Source organism: Aulonocara stuartgranti (genome assembly GCF_965226115.1).
Source record: "Aulonocara stuartgranti genome assembly, chromosome: 13".
In the NCBI taxonomy this organism is placed as follows: domain Eukaryota; kingdom Metazoa; phylum Chordata; class Actinopteri; order Cichliformes; family Cichlidae; genus Aulonocara; species Aulonocara stuartgranti.
The window spans coordinates 6,703,551-6,722,864 of NC_138949.1; the positions used below are offsets into that span (position 1 = coordinate 6,703,551).

Consider the following 19,314-nt stretch of genomic DNA (forward strand, 5'->3'; position numbering starts at 1 on the left):
GTAAGCCCAAAACACCACAGTCTAATCCTTTGGCTACGATTCACTAGACCGCTACTGACTGCCTGTCTCTTCTCATTATAGTGACTGTGTACCTCCACCCAAGCCGCTGCCCCTTTTTCCATTCCCAGGATCAGTCTATGAAATCTTGCACCTAGTCATAGCACTCAGAGTTTCATGTTCATAGTTTGGCCTCACAGTTCTCAGTTCATAGCTTCCACAGTTCATAGCATTCATAGTTTCCTGCTTTGTAATTTAACTAGGTACTGTAAATAAAGCACTGTGTTCATGCCCGTTTTGCCTCCCCTCTGTGTCTGCATTTGAGTCCACACCCACAGCCTGGCCCTCTCGGCCGTAACAGAAACAACTGTCAGAACGCATTTTCCTACAGAATTACTTGGTATCTGTGGCAGCAGAGTCAGTTTTTGTTAGCTGTTGGGTTTTGGTTTAGACAGATGTTAAATATTCAGAAACTAGAGGATGTTACCTTTCAAATAATGTCCTAAAAATTTCCTTTAAAAGCCTTCAATTCATCCTAAATGCTCTAGAGTGTACTGACAGATACTAGAAAGAAATTACATATTTCCCCGATATTGGCTTCTCTTCATTGGCTCCCTGTGAAATCCAGAATCAAATTTAAAATCATTCTCCTCATATATAAGGTCTTAAATAATTAGCCCCCATCTTATCTTACATACTATTGTACTGTATCACCCCAATAGAGCACTTTGCTCTCAGTCTGCTGGCTGACTTGTACGGGTACTTAAAAGTAGAATGACAGGCAGCGTAAGTAAGTATTCTAGTGTCATGCGAGGCCATCTTTCCGACTTCTAAAGCCTGGCTAAAGTTGGTGTTGGGTCTGTGTTTCCACAAGCCCCGCTAATTCTAGAGACTTATTCATCATGAAGAAAACAAGACAGTCGATCGATCAATCACTTGCACAAGGGAGGCCTGTGTCCACCACGAAAATGACCTCGACGACGACCTCCCTTGCTGCCCTTTTTATTGAGACACAGTTCACACAAACCACTTCAGAACAAAGCCACGCCCACATGGTTCTAAGACAAGGCATTGTATGTATATGTGTGAACTTCTGTATTTAAGTGTGTGTGTGTGTGTGTGTGTGTGTGTGTGTGTGTGTGTGTGTGTGTGTGTGTGTGTGTGTCAGACCTCCTGCTGACCAAAGGGTCGTAAACGCAGGAAGCTTACATCAAAAGAAGCAGATCTTCCAGATAGGATGTATCTGCAATAAAACATTACAGCCCCCCATCCAGAACCTCGAGAATTTGGGGGGGAAGGACAGTGGAATTTCTTTCATCAGAGTTGGCAAGCATAAAAATGACAACATTTAACAATTCACTCTAACAGTTGGGTCATTGTAAACAGGACAAAGATCCCAGGCATGATTGGGGTGATACAGTACAATGGTATGTCGGTCATCCAAGTAAAGAAATTCCAATATGGAGACTGAGGGAGTGACTTGAATGAGAGACAAAAATGTTTCTCCCACTAAAGAATCAACATTCTGGAATACAAAGAAAGATTCTTGGCACCAAGGCTCAGGAAATACAGGTTATACACTATCTGAAAGGCTCTTGGTCCAATCCCCTGGCTGCTCCAGTGTGTATGCCAAAGTGCCCTTGGGCAACATACTGAACCCCAAGTTGCTCTCTGATGCGCACGAATGTTAGATAGACAGCAATTGGACGTAGAAGAAAGGCTGGTATCAATAGGCGTCAATGGGTGAATGAGGGATGCTGTATAAAGCACTTTGAGTAGTCGAGTAGAATAGAAAAGCACTGTGTAAGAACCAGGCCAGTTACGATTATCTCCCACAGCAGCAATTCTACAACAAAAGAAAAAAAAGAATCAAGGCGTTGGAAAGTCTAAGCCAGGGGTCTCAAACTCCAGTCCTCGAGGCCCGGTATCCTGAAACCTTTCCATGTGTCCCTGTTGCAACACCTGAATAAAATTAGTAGGTCCTTAGCAAGAGTATAGAACTTGACTGCATGCTAAAGTGGCAACCCCTAACCCTACTCAAGTAAATCTAAGTAAATGTAAGTGTTTGGAAAAATGTACTTCTTAAAGTACTTGTATTACACCATGTTCATTCACTCATGAGCTGCTGTGACATGAATCAAATGGCTGAACTGCCACCTCAGCATGCAGTCAAGTTCTATCTAAGCTATATAATTATGGGCTGTTATTAGATTTTCATGCTTGTTTCTGCATTCTGGCTTAGTTTTTGTTAAATCAATACCAACAGTGTAACATGTTATATGTTGTTCATTTCAGGTTTTATTCGCTTTATTTTAAGAGCTTGTAAAAAACTAGATATTTGTTATGTCCTGACATATAAAACCCCAGAACAGAGAAGACGAATTTTAACACAAGTTCTATTGGCCGTGATGGTGGCCATGTCCACAAGATGCACAGCATCATTTTTGGCATAATGTTTCTCGCATCATCATTCCTTAAGCTCTTTCATGGCCTCTATTCAATCAGCCTGTCATATTTTAGAAGTTTATCAGGGATATACTACCTTGGTGATATTGGTTACTGATATGTAATCGTGCTAATTTAGCTTTAAACCTGATAAGTTGAGCAGAATTGGAAAGTAGTGCAGGTAGGAGAAGAAGACAAGGAAAGCGGCTAATGAAAGAACGACAGCAAGGAAGAGAAAGATGGGGATTAATGTTCAGGGAAGACACAAGAGTGAAGGGGTGTGGAGACAGACAGTGGAACATCGGAGAAAAAGAAGTGGTGAGAGAGAGAGAGTCTAAAAGGGTAATGCATGGGCCAAGAGAGATCTACAACACTGGTAACAAACCCAATTGGCCCCCCAACAAAAGATCGATGGAGCACATTCGATTCTATGTTGTTCCAATCCAAGGCAATGAAAACAATTACCGTGTCCATGCCTAATCAGGAATGCATTGGCTGTAAATTGATGTGTGTTGGGACTGCAGCAAAGTGTGAACAGCAGCGCATGAACTGCAGAAGGAAGGAGCATCTCTGTACAGCAGCCAGAGGTTGGACTGTGCAATGCATTCATATTGGGAAACAGTAAAGGACCATTCTAGGGAATTTTTAAGGAAAAGCAATAATGAAACTAAGGTTGAGGAATACATATTAGTAAGATTCACTTAAGTTAGTGGCCAATAACTGCATGATAAATTTCTGTACAGTTAGAAATGTTGAAAATTTCTATTAAAAAATCCTCCCAGTTTATCTTATGAGATAAATCTTAAATCAATATAAAAGAATAAAAAGGGGATTGGGGAGGTGGGAGGCAGCAAATGGTGACAGAGTAAACAGAGAAAACACTGTAAATAATGGATTGAAAAAAGAAAAAACAATTCAAACCAAAAACCAAAATCTACGGTGGCCCTGAGAGGTCAAGGGCACTGCAACTTAAGAAAACACCTGCAAAAGCTAACAAAACAGAAATAAAGCACAGCAGGAGTGTTTCTGGGGCAACGTTAATGTGACAGAAACTACAACATGAGAAGGATTCACTGAAACGATCCATTGGTGTTGTGACAGAAAAAGATGCAGGTAATGTATGTTTTAATTGCACCAGTCACACAGTACTGTAGCTACATGTTTGCTATTAGCCGTTTATTGCTAGCTTGTCACTTTCGCAGCTGTTTTGGACCCAAAACATTCAGTCTATTGTGTTTTTGGTGCAGATTTTTATAATTTCCAATACTTTTTATTCACCTTCTGTTGTGTTTCGTGTGCTTTTGCAGAGCTTTTCTTTCTTCTCATGTGGCATTTTCTTAAATTGCAGTTTGACCTCTCAAGGCCACCATTAATTAAATTCTCATCACTTTTGCAAATTTGTTAATTGGTTTATTTATTTATTTATTTATTTATTCATTCAAAGAACTTAATATAAAGAAGACCCTTATGTCAAATTTTGCTCTGCAACAGCAAATGGTGAGGCAACTGGGATTCAGCATTTTTTTAACAAAGTGTACCATACTTAATTAAAAGCTTATTCAATTTAGTTTGAAAATGCAACTGGAAGGTTCTCAGGATTTTTCTTGTGTTGATAAAATGCTTGTTTTGTGTGCTTTTAGGATTGCTAACGATGAACCCTCTAGTTGTCAAAGAGTATTATTTTTTCGTATTAACCGCACTATGTATATTAAAGCAATGTGGGAAAAAGAAGGTAATTTGTCAATTATAGAGGAGTGTTGGGGCCACGCATGCAAGATACAGTGGGCTACCACTGAGTCTAATGTTTGGCGTGAATTTTGCTGAAGAAAGCATCAGGAAATTTTTCATCACACCTGCTCAACAAACATATTGGGGAACTGGTGACAAATGTTGGAGATGTGGGGGAGATGGTTTCTATATCTTTTGGGATTGCAAAGTTATTCGCCAGTATTGGTCTCTAATCCATGAACATCTACAAAATGTTTTTTCATTTGTTTTTCCTTTAACCTTTGAGACCATATTTTTGTGTAATGTACCAGTGGATAAACTGAATTCCAATGATAGAAGACTCTTGTATATCCTACTGGCTGCAAGTAAGAAGCCCCTTACGAGGAGAGGGCTTAAGCCTGAACCACCAACGATGGAAGATTGGATACATTCTGTACAAGAGATCTATACGATGGAACAATTGTCATTTTCTCTTAAACTTCAGAGGAATACCTTTTGCAGAATATGGTCTAAATGGACATGTTAAGCCTGTGAGGTGTGATTTTTTTATGAACCATGCTTTTTTTTTTTACGTTAAAGCCCTGAGTATTATGTGAACTTACCTGCCTTGCTACCTCCTAACGCAAGTCTTTTTATTCTTTTCTCTCATCTTTTTTCTCTTTTTTTCTCTTTTTTCTTTTCAATTATAATCTAAAAAATGTGAAAGCAAAGAGTGTAAAAAGCCATACCACTGTTATGTTCAATTGCTTTCTCAATAAAAGAGATAATGATAAAATACAAATATAAAAAAAACCCGCTCACACCTCACAGACGGCAGCTTACAGTCCTGCGTAAAGATGAAAGTGACTTCGTACAGCCCCGGTCTACAGAAGCTGTGTGCAGAGGTTAGGAGCAGGAGTCCCATTGTAAACATACCACGGCAGACCCGACAACGTTTGCATGAACATGCTTTACAGCTTCTCTTTATTAACCACTTTTCACACACGGTTGCTGTACACATGCAGCTGGCTTTAGCTTTCCAGCACACAGCCCGACACATAACACAACAGCAGAGAGAGCGCAGACTTTAAGGCGGCAAAGCCTGATTGCAGATGACGCTCAGGTGCGACCACCTCTCCTGCAGCGGCACTGCAGGCCACGCCCCGCCATACACATTAACCAGGTAAAATAAATATTTATGCAGATATTTTGCAAATATTTATTATTCACTTTTTTCCGATTATTTTTAAAATTCAGGTCAAGGCTCTACATGCTCCGAAAGCCCAAAGGCGATATAAGGATCAGTTTTTGTTTGCGACATGGATAATTTAAGTTCAGCTTTTTAATTCATTTAAGAGAGACCTTCAACTGGATGTTTTTATTTTTTGTTATAATTTTTTAAGAGTTCAAAATGTGTTCATTAAATAAATAAAATTGCATTTACTTTGTAGCCTTTCATGGATTTCATAAGCAACACACTATAGTTGTTTATACAAAGCATAAAGGTAAAAAACAATGTGTGTAGTGTTATCTTCATTTTAGATGTCAAAAAGGATTTGCGGCTCCCAGTGTTTTCTTTTCCGTGCAAACCGGGTCCAAATGGCTCTTTGGGTCTTAAAGGTTGCTGACCCCGGGCTTAACAGCATCAGTATGTTGTAGATTCAGTCAAGATCTAATATGATCTAAAATATTTGTCATCAAAGCTGTATATTATCAAATTTACACAGAAAAACAGATCGAACTTTAGTCTTAAATTCTCTTAAGTCCATCACGGGCCTTTGCAAGAAGACAGCAACAAGTGAGCGTGTTACTGTATGCCTGTCCATTTGATTTCAGAGCATGCAGAGTGTGACAAAATTGAGACTACATAGCCTTTCAATGCTACATCCCACACAGCAGCTGTGAAACAGAGAAGAAATAAATAAGGAAATCCTAAATATCACTGTGGGTGAAAAGCTTAAATTTTCTTCTGTATATTCGGAAGGATTTGGAAAGACATGCTGCCAAAATTTGTGGCCTAACGCTTGACAGTCACGCAGAGCATTCCTGCCCACAATCTGGTTATGGAGAAACGAGTATCCCTTGTAATTAGTTATCTGAGGTGACACAAAGTGATGCAGCTGACAGACGGCCAGCGACAGACTGTGACTGGCTGTCAGGGTCAGCTGCGTTTGAAGAGAGAATGTGGAATTGGAAGGGAGACGCCAATCGATAACCAGCCCCCCAAACAGGTGAATAGAGTCTTTACTTGATGGCGATGGCAGTTTGAATGAAATGCACCAAGCAAACTAAACTCTCTTATGGCTGCTGTCAAATCAGATCACCTGTCAAATACACACCAGTCAAAGCCACCATCTGACGGCTGTCACACGGAACGTCTGCGCTGGGGCACAGCCTGCTGTAAGTTCCTCCCTGATGTACTCAACAGACAAGCCAAGTGACAGTGAAGCACTGCCTGCTCAGTCTAATCTACCTCCCTTTAACAAGAAGTTGCTGAGTAAAAACAGACACAACATGTCAGCGCAAGGTCCAGTTTAGCGGCTTTGTTGCAACTTTCGATCAAGCTGAGCGATGTTAAACAGCCATGAAGCCACACAACAAAAGAGTGCTGTTATTCTCCTGGAAGAGGTCCTTTGTCCTGTGAGCATTGTGTACTGTAGCGCTGTCCTGTTGAAAAACCCAGTTGTTGCCACACAGACGAGGACCCTCAGTCATAATGGACACTCTCTGCAACATCTGGACATAGCCTGCAGCTGTTTAACGACGCTCCATTGTTCCACCGAAGGAAAAAGCACCCCAAATCATTATGGCGCCCCCTCCACTGTGGCGCGTAGAGAACATCTCAGGTGGGATCTGCTTGTCATGCCAGTAACGTTGGGAACCATCAGGACCATTAAGGTTAAGTTTTTTCTCATCAGAGAAGAAAACTTTCTTCCACCTTTCAATGCCCCATGTTTGGTGCTTAAAGTCCAAACAGTCAGTTCTGTGGCGTTCAAGGAGACGAGGCCTTTGAAGACGTTTTTGTTTTTGAAGCCCTTGAGTGTCAGATGCCGTCTGATGGTTGTGGGGCTGCAGTTGGCACCAGTAACGGCCTCAATTTGGGTCGAGGATCGTCCAGTGTCTTGATGGACAGCCAATTGGTGAAATTCTTTTGGGTCTTCCACTTGACTTTTTGTTCCATAACCCTCAGAATCGTTTAAAATATTCCAAATGACTGTCTTACTGCGTCCCACCTCAGCAGTGATGTCGCGCCGTGAGATCCAACCATGCAAAATATGATATTTTTGCCATTTTTTAATTGGTCTTAAACTTTTATCGGGACTGTATTAAGTATCCAAACAACCAGAATTTCTTGTAATTTTTTCAAGTGGTTTTGAACAATTATTAAAGACCAAAAACGTTTTTTTCAAATTTTCAGTCCAGTCCATTTGAGAGGAATTATTATTATTATTATTATTATTATTAATTTATTTACTGTGAGCCACTCAACACTGACCCAGTGAAGTGTTGCGTCTACACATAACAGAAAACGTAGCCGAGAACCCACTTTGAACTGTATCTTTAGGCACTGTGTTACTAGCAGCTGTTGCCAAAAACACAATTTTTTCCCATTTCTTCAGTTAAAGCTACAAAAAAGGCTGAGGTATGCCAAATTACACAAGAACTGGACTGAAGCTCAGTGGTAACAGGTTATGAATGAATCCAAAATGTAAAATTTTTCACACAAATCTTTAAATATGTATGAAGGTGGTCAGGAGAGTCTACACACTCGTCTGTGAAAGCATGCTGGAGGCTCTGTCGTGGTTTGGGGAGACAGTCAGTGGTGTGGGAACCTGCTCAAAACTCATGTAATTATGAACGCAGAACAGTGCCACCAGATTTTGAGCTACCGTGCAATACGATTTGGAAAGCATCTGATTGTCAAAAGCTTGATTTTTCCAGCAGTTATGTCTACAACACACTGCTAATGCTCCTCAGAGCCTGACGTCAACATTATTGAAGCAGTGTTGATTCATTTTGACGACAACAGAACAAAAGGCAGAAACATCCCAAGAAGAGAATCATTCCAGAACCATATCTAACAAAATATAAAGAAATGAAGGTCGGCTCACTACTTCACTGTAACATATATCTTATTTAATATAATATAGTGCATATGTATATAATTTCAAATATAAAATATAGATATATTATACTTTATAATATTTTTATAATATATATATTATATAAACACCAATGACAGCAAGTGCAAAAGGAGACAAAATGTATAAGGCAAAGACCTGGACATGATCTGGGAACGAACTGCCTGAGACTGTGTATGAATATTCATTCACTCGTTGCCTGAAACTGGAGTTAACATTCTCCAGGTACATGCCGCGTTCAAATTACATCAAAGCGTGAAATAATGCTGTTATAGAAAGTGCTTGATGAGGCGATAAGCAGGAGTTGGAAAGCATACCTGGCATTTCCGCTTCTACGCTGAGCTTATATTAAGTGGACAGCACAGGCTGACATCTCAAAGGGAAAACAGCAGATTGTACATGCACACAGAGGCATGACCTTTAGTATTTATGGATGTCTACCATCTTCAGCACAACAGGTCAAACAACGTGCAAGACAGAAAAAAGGGCGCTGCTGTCGGGGCCGCTGAATAACAATGCAATAATGTGCGAATAATGTGGTGTTCGCAATTATATTAAAAGGGCACACGATATAGTTTAGTTTAGTTTGAAATTAAAATGCTATGGAGATTATTATCCCACTGAACAATGCCTTAAACAGAAAGTTAAATCATCAAGTTTCATCAGAACTACTACATATTTTGGAACAGATTAAATGAATATTGGGAAATAAGTGCAGACAATTAAATATGCAAAACACACCCTTTGCCTACACTGGTTTAACTGCTCGAGGAGCACGGCTCAAAACTCTACTACTCATGTGGAGGGTGTTTGGCTCCAAGCAGCATTTTAAACCTACTGAACCCATCTGTGTAAGAGCACAAACACAGCTGTAAATGTTTACTAGTGTGCATGTAAGTGAGCATATGTTTGCTGTCAGTGGCTTTTTGGGAGCAAATCTTTTCTTCCTTTAATTTATTTATTTTACTTTAAAAAAAAAAAGAGTGGACTCATTCTTGTGTAGCACTCGTCTACTCTACTTGAGCCCCCATTCATACAAGCACTTTCTTTTCCTACATCAAAGTGTTTTCTATCAAATATTCATACTCAGATGAACACATCCGAGAGTAACTTGGGGCTAATATCTTGCCCGAGGACACTTTAACATGACAGGAGCAGCCAGAGATCAAACCGACGACCTTCAGGTTGGTAGATGACCTGCTACTCTCATGAGCAACAGCCACTACTTGAAACAGTGCGTCCCCATGTCTGCCCATGGATCGTGGTCCTAAATATCTAACACAGATTATTCTTTACATACAGTGCAACGAAAAAGTATTTGCCTGATTTCTTTTGCATATTTGTCACACTACACGTCATCTTTCTCGACTTATCATGTTCAAAACTAGGCCTCTGACCTTGACCTTGAGGTCAAAGTAAATGATATTAAAAGATGTCTGAGATTTTTAAAAGATGCACATGTGGTATCAATTTGAAACCCCTAGGTGACATCTTTCTCAAATTTTCATATTCACAAAGTGAACCAACATTTCAGGCTGAAGGGTAAAAAAACTAATTCAGTTGCATTCATGAATTTGAGACTCCACACAGGCCGATGACCCGCTGAGAGTGCATTCAGCCACTTTACAGCAGACAGTCTACTGTCCTCTTTCACACGTAGGAGAAGCAGATGAAACAAATGTCTTATCCTAAGAGAAGAGGCAGATTGAGGTGATGGAGCAAACAAAGAACAAAACAGCACTAAAGAGAGCGAGAGGAAAAGCAAATAGTGTGGAAGGAGACGAGTGGGACGAGATGAAGGCGGGAAATCGGTTGGTGGGGAAAGCGGGAGTGGAAGCGAGCAAGTGAAGGAGAAATAAAGAAGACAAATCCAAGGGATGAGAAACAGAGGACGAATAACAGAACGAGGAAGAATAAACACGAGGAGGCGTACGACACGGCAGTATGCAGCGTAGCCGGCAAGAAGCAGTGAAAGCAAAGATGCAACTACACAGGATGCAGGCCCTGAATTTTGAAAGAATTTTATTTACAAATATAACCCAATCATTATGCTATAGTGTTTGGTATGAAGTCACCAGCAGCAAGGTCAAGAACGACTTTCTATGTGCAAATGAACGATTCAAGGGGACAAAAAAGAAAAAGAAAACCCAAGATGGCAGAGTAGTGCGTATTGTACTGCATCATAATTAGGGCTGCCACGATTACGTCGACTATCAAAATCGTCGACGACTGATTTAATAGTCGACGCGTCGTTTGAAGCTTTGTAAGATCACAAAAGACGCAGGAATAATAGCAGGATTTAAGAGTGTAATAACGGACTGAAACAGAAGATGGCAGCACTGCATGTACAAGGATGCCAGTGCCAGTGTGAGATGCTCGAGAATATACTTCGTTATATTTTAGATAGCAAGGAGTTTATTAAACTTCACCGAAACAATCTGCAAATTTCATTAAAATTTAATAAACTATCATCTTGTCTTTATTTTTAGTTAGCACAGACCTTAAACACTTAAAGCTGTAAGCTAATGATAGTTATATAAGAGCAGATGCTGCTGGTACAATAAGCTGTAGTTTTACGTCCAATGGATGATGATCTGATTAGTCGACTAATCGCAAAAATAATCGGTGACTAGTCGACTATCAAAATAATCGTTTGTGGCAGCCCTAATCATAATGTTGAAAACTACTAATTTGAATAGTGGCTTTTATTGTATTAGTGATGGAAACTGCCATGTCACCATCAGGAGCAGCAGAGAACATTAGTAGCTGTAGTTATGCTGCTGAGAGTGGATTGTCTTCTTGTGGCTGACAGCTGCCTTATTAACGCTATGAAAGAGAATAATAAAGCTGCCATGATGGGATGAACAAGTGACGCCCAAGACAGACAGCTGCATTAAAGAGAGGAGGAAAAAAAGGGGGGGGAAAGGAGAGCCAGAGATGACAGAGGAGGGAAAGAAAGGGAGGACAGAGAGGTCAATTGGGTTAGAGCGGAGCAGGAAAAAACAGGGAGGCGTGCAGGCAGAGTGGAGCAAGGGCCAATTAGTAGGAGAAAGGTGAGTACTGGATGTGAAGGGTGGGGAAGGATGAAGAGGATGAGAAGTTGGAGGGGGGAAAAGATATAAAGGGAAGATAAATGATAGGAAGAGAGGATGACAAAGGAAAGATGGGGATGGAGGAGAAAGATGACATGAAGACTGATGACGAGTAAAGTAATGGAAGAAACAAAAGATGGACAGTTGGGGGAGGAAGAGGAAGAGGAGATGTAGTGAGGTGGAGGAGGAGGGCCAGATGTGTGCGTGAATTATGTCCTTAGAAGTGGAGTGAGGAGAAGTGTGTTGAAAATGCATTATCAACACAGACGGAGGCATCCATATCATAAAGTCAGCAGTCTGCTATCTCTACCCGGAGACACATAACAAAGTCCGTGTGTGTGTGTGTGTGTGTGTGTGTGTGTGTGTGTGAGTGAGAGAGAGTGTGTCTGAGTGGCACCGCAGTAAGTCAGTGGCTGTGAAGTGTGCTCGGCTGCTGCAGTTCCGCACCATTCAACACGATCTGTCACTCAGCTGGTGGCACGAAGGCGCACACTCACACTCTCTCTCTCTCTCTCACACACACACACACACACACACACACACACACACACACACACACACACAAAAAGGTTTTGTCACACAGTGAAGATCTTAAGCTGCCACACACGCACCTCTTCCACCCAGTTACATTTATCTGACAGTCATGGAGATACCATTGCATTTAACACACTCACGTGATTAAACACACAAACACACACACTCTTATAGATAAAGGCAAAAACAAACAAATTCAAGTAATGCATACTGATGTGCAAGCACGCAAAACTCACACAAACCAAGCCCAGGGCGCACACACACTCAAAATATATGCATCCACAGAGACACAAACAAAACAACACACACTGGAGCGCTTGAGGAAGGTCACGGTGTGGTCTGACGGTTGATGCATGACGGCGCTGTTCAGGGAAAGAATACCTAATCAAATCACAACCCTGGCAACACACACACACACACACACACACACACACACACACACACACACACACAGAAAGTCCAATTTAAACAAGGTATCTTCAGGTATTTGGAGAAGTGAATCTGATTTGTCACTAAACAGGAGAGCTTCCAGAGCATCGAGAATCTTGTTAGGCTGTGGTTTTGAGAAAGTGACAGCCAGCATCAAGTTAGATTCTGTTAGATTTAGGGAACACACACACACACACACACTCAACAGCTGGGCACACAGCTGCTTTATAGGTCATCTGTTGGGACTGAAACAGCTGATATTAATGTGCACTAAGTGGCAGGACTGCTTTCTAATTACAGGCAGATTTCAGCTGGTGTCACTACTTTCCATGACTTTTTGCACCTCCCTTTCTTCATGTGTTCAATACTTCATTTCTCATTATTAATTAATTTATGGACATCTATGCTTTGATTTTTTTTGCATGTGTGGATTGGATGGGTTGATATTGACATATGGTGAGAATTTCATGTCAGCGGCATCTTTAGAATTATATTTACTTTGGTGACACGTTCAACACATATTTTACCGTACTGTGTTTTTCGAACGCTGTCGTTGGTGACTTCATCAATAAGCACACAAACACAATTCTTGTCTGTTTAATGAAGCAGGTTGACAAATTAAAGCTAAAAACTAAGTAAAAAAAAAACACTGTCTGCATTTGCTACTATTATGTTAGAGGATACATTTCTTTGATACTGACGTTTTAAACAGCCTTTGTCTCCGACTGTCAGATTTGTGAATTCATTATAAACGGCACTGTTATTGTGTGCATCTGCATGAATGACGCGGTTGAAATACTGATGAAGTTTATTTGTGTGAATGTCGTATAAACCCAGAGTCTCTATGTTTTGCGATTATTATTGAGATTGTACTGAATGAAAAAAATTATAATTGTCACCCAACTACGAGTTTTCAAAAGCTCGTCTGTTGAATCTATCGCATATCTCCACTGATGAAACACTTAAATACCATCCAACATGTTTCCATAAATATGAGTGAAGTGCTCTTTGTACAATAAAGTCTGAGGCTACCGAGCACATCCTCAGATCCCTTGAAAAACCGTCCTGATGTATCTGTGTACGCTATTCCTTAAAGTATGTCTGCCTTCTGTAAGTGTGTGCATATTTTCCTCCTGATGCACACTTGCAGAAACATTCGCCTTAATATTCAGAAGCGTTTTCAAATACCCGAATAATGCAAAACCGTGGTTGAACTTCAATCATCCAGGAAAAGTCATACTTCCTGCACATGAATAAAACTGAACATTTACAGGTAGAGCTATTCATAGAGAATAAAGTATAGAAGGTAACTACAACATTTTCACCTATATGTCTGTACCACATATGGAGAGCAATTAGGACACTGCTTCAGAGCATTTAGACAGATCTAGCTTTCTAAATGTTAGACTATATTCTGCCAGCAGCAGATAGTAAGAGGCTTCACATGGAATCACCTGCCTGTACCTCATCCAAAACCGACTCCAACCTCAAAGAATAAACTTTAGGACTGAACAATATAAACATCATAATACAAAATACTATTTTATTTTCCTAATACTATTAGAGGAACAACTCTTAATTCAAGATATTTAACTTAAAAAAACCCCAACTGAATTTGATTATTGTGCTGCTAATAACAAGAAAAATGATACTACTCATATTTAAAGGCAGCCACATGCAAACTTCTCAGTCACTTGTTCCTCTAATTTTTTTTCTTTTTTTGTCAAAATGAAGAGGTTATGTGCAATCTCCATCGCACACGTCCACAAGGCATTTACACAAATCTCTGGCTGAAAATAAATCTGGTGTATGATATATCTGACAGCCGTAGGCTCTGTAAATGCCAACCAGCTCAGCGGACATGGCTCTCTCTGTTTACAGGTAGACTGCGTTACAACTGTCTCAGTGGTGCATAAGCTGCACGGCACCACACCAGGGGAGATGCGTTAGCGTGTGTGGCCGTACATGTGAGGAATTGGAGGAGAAGCTCGTTGGTGTATCGGTGCATCTATGCATTTATCGTGGAGGAGGGAGAATGTGCGCTCATAACTGCATCTGTCCCATGTGCGTGAGTTTTCTTGGGAAAACAGACTTGATTCTCTTCCTCCAGCAGCGCAAATCCGGCCTATTGATTAGCCTCCTTGCGGCTACGCTATCGATCCTTTGACTTCAGAGAGAATGTGTTCTATGTGTGTGGTGCACGGTTTGTGTGTGTGCGCATGTGTGTGAGAGAGTGTGCGTCATGTTATTAGTCACAGAAGGCTGCTCCTTTGGCTGCCCTTCACACCATCCGCTCAAACTAACTCCAATCGACCACAGATATGCTTTAGCTGCTGCAATTGCTGCTGACTGTGTGTGTGTGTGTGTGTGTGTGTGTGTGTGTGTGTGTGTGTGTGTGTGTGTGTGTGTGTCACATTCAATCTCAGGAACCTTTGAGAGTCCAACTCAGTCCAGATGTACTGAGCACCTAGCGATAACACACTCCCCAAATCCCTCCACTGAATGAACAAAGATACACACATATACATCAACACACACACACACACACACACACACACGCAAAGGCAAGCGCCAGTGTTTTCCATGAAGGAAAGCAGCCCCTTGTTCTCCTTGATAATTTATTCATGGGCTGAAAGAAAGAGACAACATACACCAGCAGTCCAACGGGACGACAGTGATTTAGTGTTTGTAGAGAGACAGACAGAGAGAGAGAGACAGAGAGAGAGACAGAGACAGAGAGAGACAGAGAGAGAGAGAGACAGAGAGAGAGACAGAGAGAGAGAGAGACAGAGAGAGAGACAGAGAGAGACAGAGAGAGACAGAGAGAGAGAGGAAAGACAAAGGGGGACAAATGAAGGAGAGATGGAGATGAATGGAGGGGAGGAGTGTGTGAAAACAACTGAGGAGGTAATGGAGTCACTGCTTGCTTAAAAACCACTTTGTGTTTAGGAGACTGTGCAAGCGGCACACACTACGTCCTTTCTCTTTAGTGCCTGACAGAGCCTGTCCTCCCTGCAAGGGCATCAAATATTGTTTTTGTCAAAGATGCTGGCTGTCTCAGAGATGCACACAAGGTGTCCTTTGGCATTTAAGACTTAACACAACACCAAAAGACACCAAAGACCAGCCTCACTCTCATCTTGCACATCCAGTTAGATCCATAATGTTGACTCTGAACACCACCAGTGGATTTGAGATCAAACAATCAAGATGTGACTGAAGTGTCGACTTTCAGCTTCAATTAAAGTTGTTTAACAAAACTATTGCATTAACTGTGTAGGAAGTTTTTTCTTTTTTTTTTTTTTACAGCCATTTTTATACATAGTGCCTGATTTTCAGATGTCCAACTAATTGGACAAACTAAGATAACGTTAAATGGAAGCATTGTTTTCAAGAAAATCCTTTTCAGTCAAAGACCGTCTGAAGTTCAGAACCAAATGTTGCGTTTGCTCCTTTGAGATGCTCTGCCAGGCCTTTACTGCAGCTGCTTTGAGTTGCTGTTTGTTTGTGTGTTACTTTGTATTCAGTTTTATCTTCAGTAACTGAAAAGCACGTTCTAGTGGGTTGAGATCAGGTCACTGACTACGCCATTGAACATGCTCCTTTTCTTTGCCCTGAGAAGCTCTTGGGTTGCTTTTGCAATATTCAATAGAAGCCGTCATGATTTGAAATATAGAAAGTTTACAGCAAGATCCAAACTACTGGTAATGCTCAAGAACAACGAGGCCAGAGAGTCGTCTTAAAGAACCTGCCCAGTTCTGGGAAAAAAAATTCTTTTTCCAGATGAAACCCAGAATAACTCCTAACAGGTTGATGGAAATAAATGGCTCATGATCAGAAGCAAAGCACATCATCTCATACATGGTGGCTACTGCCAACAGAACAGCTCATTAGCAGCCACGCATGCCCATAACACTGCCTCCTCCACCGTCCGGTTATTTATGAACAAAACTGTTCAGGCAACGTGTTAGGACCTCTTGGTGTCAGAATGGGTGAGTTGAGCTCTGTATTGTGTATTGTTTCTAACATGAAATCAGCGCTGTGGCCTAAATGAGTTACTTAACAGCTGTGGTTAACAAAAGAGTATTTGCAGTGCTTTTATCTTTGCTGGATGTGTACCAAGGATTCATGACACTGATGCGGTTTACAGTTGAAATAGTGAGACTTCATGCTTTTGAATAAATCATAATGTGTCAAACAACAGCATCACAGTAAGCGCGATAGAAACTTTACTTTATAAATCCAATTTCAAATAAGATTTAAGCCAGCAAGTTTCAAGCAAAGCTTTACAGACTCTCTATCCAAGCATGTTCTGATTGCACGTTGATTTAAAGTGTTGTTATTTCAATGTGTGGAAAGCTACAAAGATATTTTTAGGCTGATATATACGCAGCACAGTTACAGTGGGGCAAAAAAGTATTTAGTCAGCCACCGATTGTGCAAGTTCCCCCACTTAAAATGATGACAGAGGTCAGTAATTTGCACCAGAGGTACACTTCAACTGTGAGAGACAGAATGTGAAAAAAAAAAAAAAATCCATGAATTCACATGGTAGGATTTGTAAAGAATTTATTCGTAAATTAGGGTGGAAAATAAGTATTTGGTCACCTCAAACAAGGAAAATCTCTGGCTCTCACAGACCTGTAACGTCTTCTGTAAGAAGCTTTTCTGTCCCCCACTCGTTACCTGTATGAATGGCACCTGTTTGAACTCATCATCTGTTTAAAAGACACCTGTCCACAGCCTCAAACAGTCAGACTCCAAACTCCGCCATGGCCAAGACCAAAGAGCTTTCGAAGGACACCAGGAAAAGTATTGTAGACCTGCACCAGACTGGGAAGAGTGAATCTACAATAGGCAAGCAGCTTGGTGTGAAAAAATCAACTGTGGGAGCAATCATCAGAAAATGGAAGACATACAAGACCACTGATAATCTCCCTCCATCTGGGGCTCCACGCAAGATCTCATCCCGTGGGGTCAAAATGATCATGAGAACGGTGAGCAAAGATCCCAGAACCACACGGGGGGACCTGGTGAATGACCTGCAGAGAGCTGGGACCAAAGTAACAAAGGTCACCATCAGTAACACACTACAACGGCAGGGAATCAAATCCCGCAGTGCCAGACGTGTTCTGCTGCTGAAGCCAGTGCATGTCCAGGCCCGTCTGAAGTTTGCCAGAGAGCACATGGATGATACAGCAGAGGATTGGGAGAATGTCATGTGGTCAGATGAAACCAAAGTAGAACTTTTTGGTATAAACTCAACTCGTCGTGTTTGGAGGAAGAAGAATACTGAGTTGCATCCCAAGAACACCATACCTACTGTGAAGCATGAGGGTGGAAACATCATGCTATGGGGCTGTTTTTCTGCCAAGGGGACAGGACGACTGATCCGTGTTAAGGACAGAATGAATGGGGCCATGTATCGTGAGATTTTGAGCCAAAACCTCCTTCCATCAGTGAGAACTTTGAAGATGAAACGAGGCTGGGTCTTCCAACATGACAATGATCCAAAACACACCGCCCGGGCAACAAAGGAGTGGCTCCGTAAGAAGCATTTGAAAGTCCTGGAGTGGCCTAGCCAGTCTCCAGACCTCAACCCCATAGAAAATCTGTGGCGGGAGTTGAAAGTCCGTGTTGCTCGGCGACAGCCCCAAAACATCACTGGTCTCGAGAAGATCTGCATGGAGGAATGGGCCAAAATACCAGCTACTGTGTGTGCAAACCTGGTAAAGACCTATAGTAAACGTTTGACCTCTGTTATTGCCAACAAAGGTTATGTTACAAAGTATTGAGTTGTATTTTTGTTATTGACCAAATACTTATTTTCCACCCTGATTTACCAATAAATTCTTTACAAATCCTACCATGTGGATTCATGGATTTTTTTTTTTCACATTCTGTCTCTCACAGTTGAAGTGTACCTCTGGTGCAAATTACTGACCTCTGTCATCATTTTAGGTGGGGAACTTGCACAATCGGTGGCTGACTAAATACTTTTTTGCCCCACTGTACATGTAGGAAAAAGGCACAGAAAATAGACACATCCAAAGCAAACAGATGAGCTTTTAATAATCTGTAAACAAAAATTCTGAAATTAACCTAAATGTTATTCTTTAAGCCAGTGTTTCCCAACCTTTAATTGTAATTGTTCTGCCCGTTACTCACCCCCATCGCTTAGAGCAGTGTTTTCCAACTACTGTACCGCGGGACATAGGTGTGCCATGAGAAATGATCAGGTGTGCCGTGGAAGATTATCTGGTTCCACCTGACTAGTACTGTAAGCGATCTGCATGAGTAACAGGCAGAACAATTACATTCTCTTCCAATAGAGGGCAGTACAACTACCTAATGTGAAATATGGTTGGGAAACACTGGCTTAGAGTACCAATCAGGTGAAACCAGATAATCTTCCACGGCACACCTGATCATTTCTCATGGCACACCTATGTCCTGCGGCACTTTGGTTGGGAAACACTGCTTTAAGGTATCATCCCAGCTGAAACCACTTGGCTCATCTCAACATCATAGTGGTAGCAGACACTAACGTTTCTCCCTGTATCATTGTAAATGAAGTAGGTTGATTTTACCATATTTTATATTACCAACCAAGGTTGCTTTTTTAGAAAGCAACACCAACTGGATGAGTCTACTATATAAGCAGGACTTTATTAATTAAAAAAAAAAAGAAGAGTACATAAGCGTAAAGTGAAAGGTGACTAATAGTTTGCATTCAATTACAATTAGACAGATAAATGTCCGAACCGCCCCCCTGAGAGGTTTTGCAGAACACAATGTCAGTTATTTGACTGTGATTAGCTGAAACAATCAACTAATCCTAGTTTCAAAGACATCAGTAATGTGACAGTCCACTGATAAACCATTGAACCATGAAAAAAAACATGAAACCAGTCTTCAGACCATCTTTTGCCCTTATCACCACCTATACATTATTCTAATTCTCATCA

The 19,314-nt window shown here is 41.1% G+C and overlaps 1 protein-coding gene and 1 long non-coding RNA gene across 7 annotated transcripts in view; one reads left to right on the forward strand and one right to left on the reverse strand.

The window, feature by feature from the left end:
- Positions 1-437, forward strand: part of LOC309720591 — a 38,684-nt gene extending 38,247 nt beyond the window's left edge. For all 3 annotated transcript variants that reach the window (XR_014280536.1, XR_014280537.1, XR_014280538.1), the window contains one exon: positions 82-437. This is a non-coding gene — a long non-coding RNA (uncharacterized lncRNA). The remainder of the gene's footprint in view (positions 1-81) is intronic.
- smap1 (small ArfGAP 1) overlaps positions 1-19,314 on the reverse strand; it is a 169,952-nt gene that overhangs the window by 75,207 nt on the left and 75,431 nt on the right. The gene's annotated exons all lie outside the window — the stretch shown is intronic.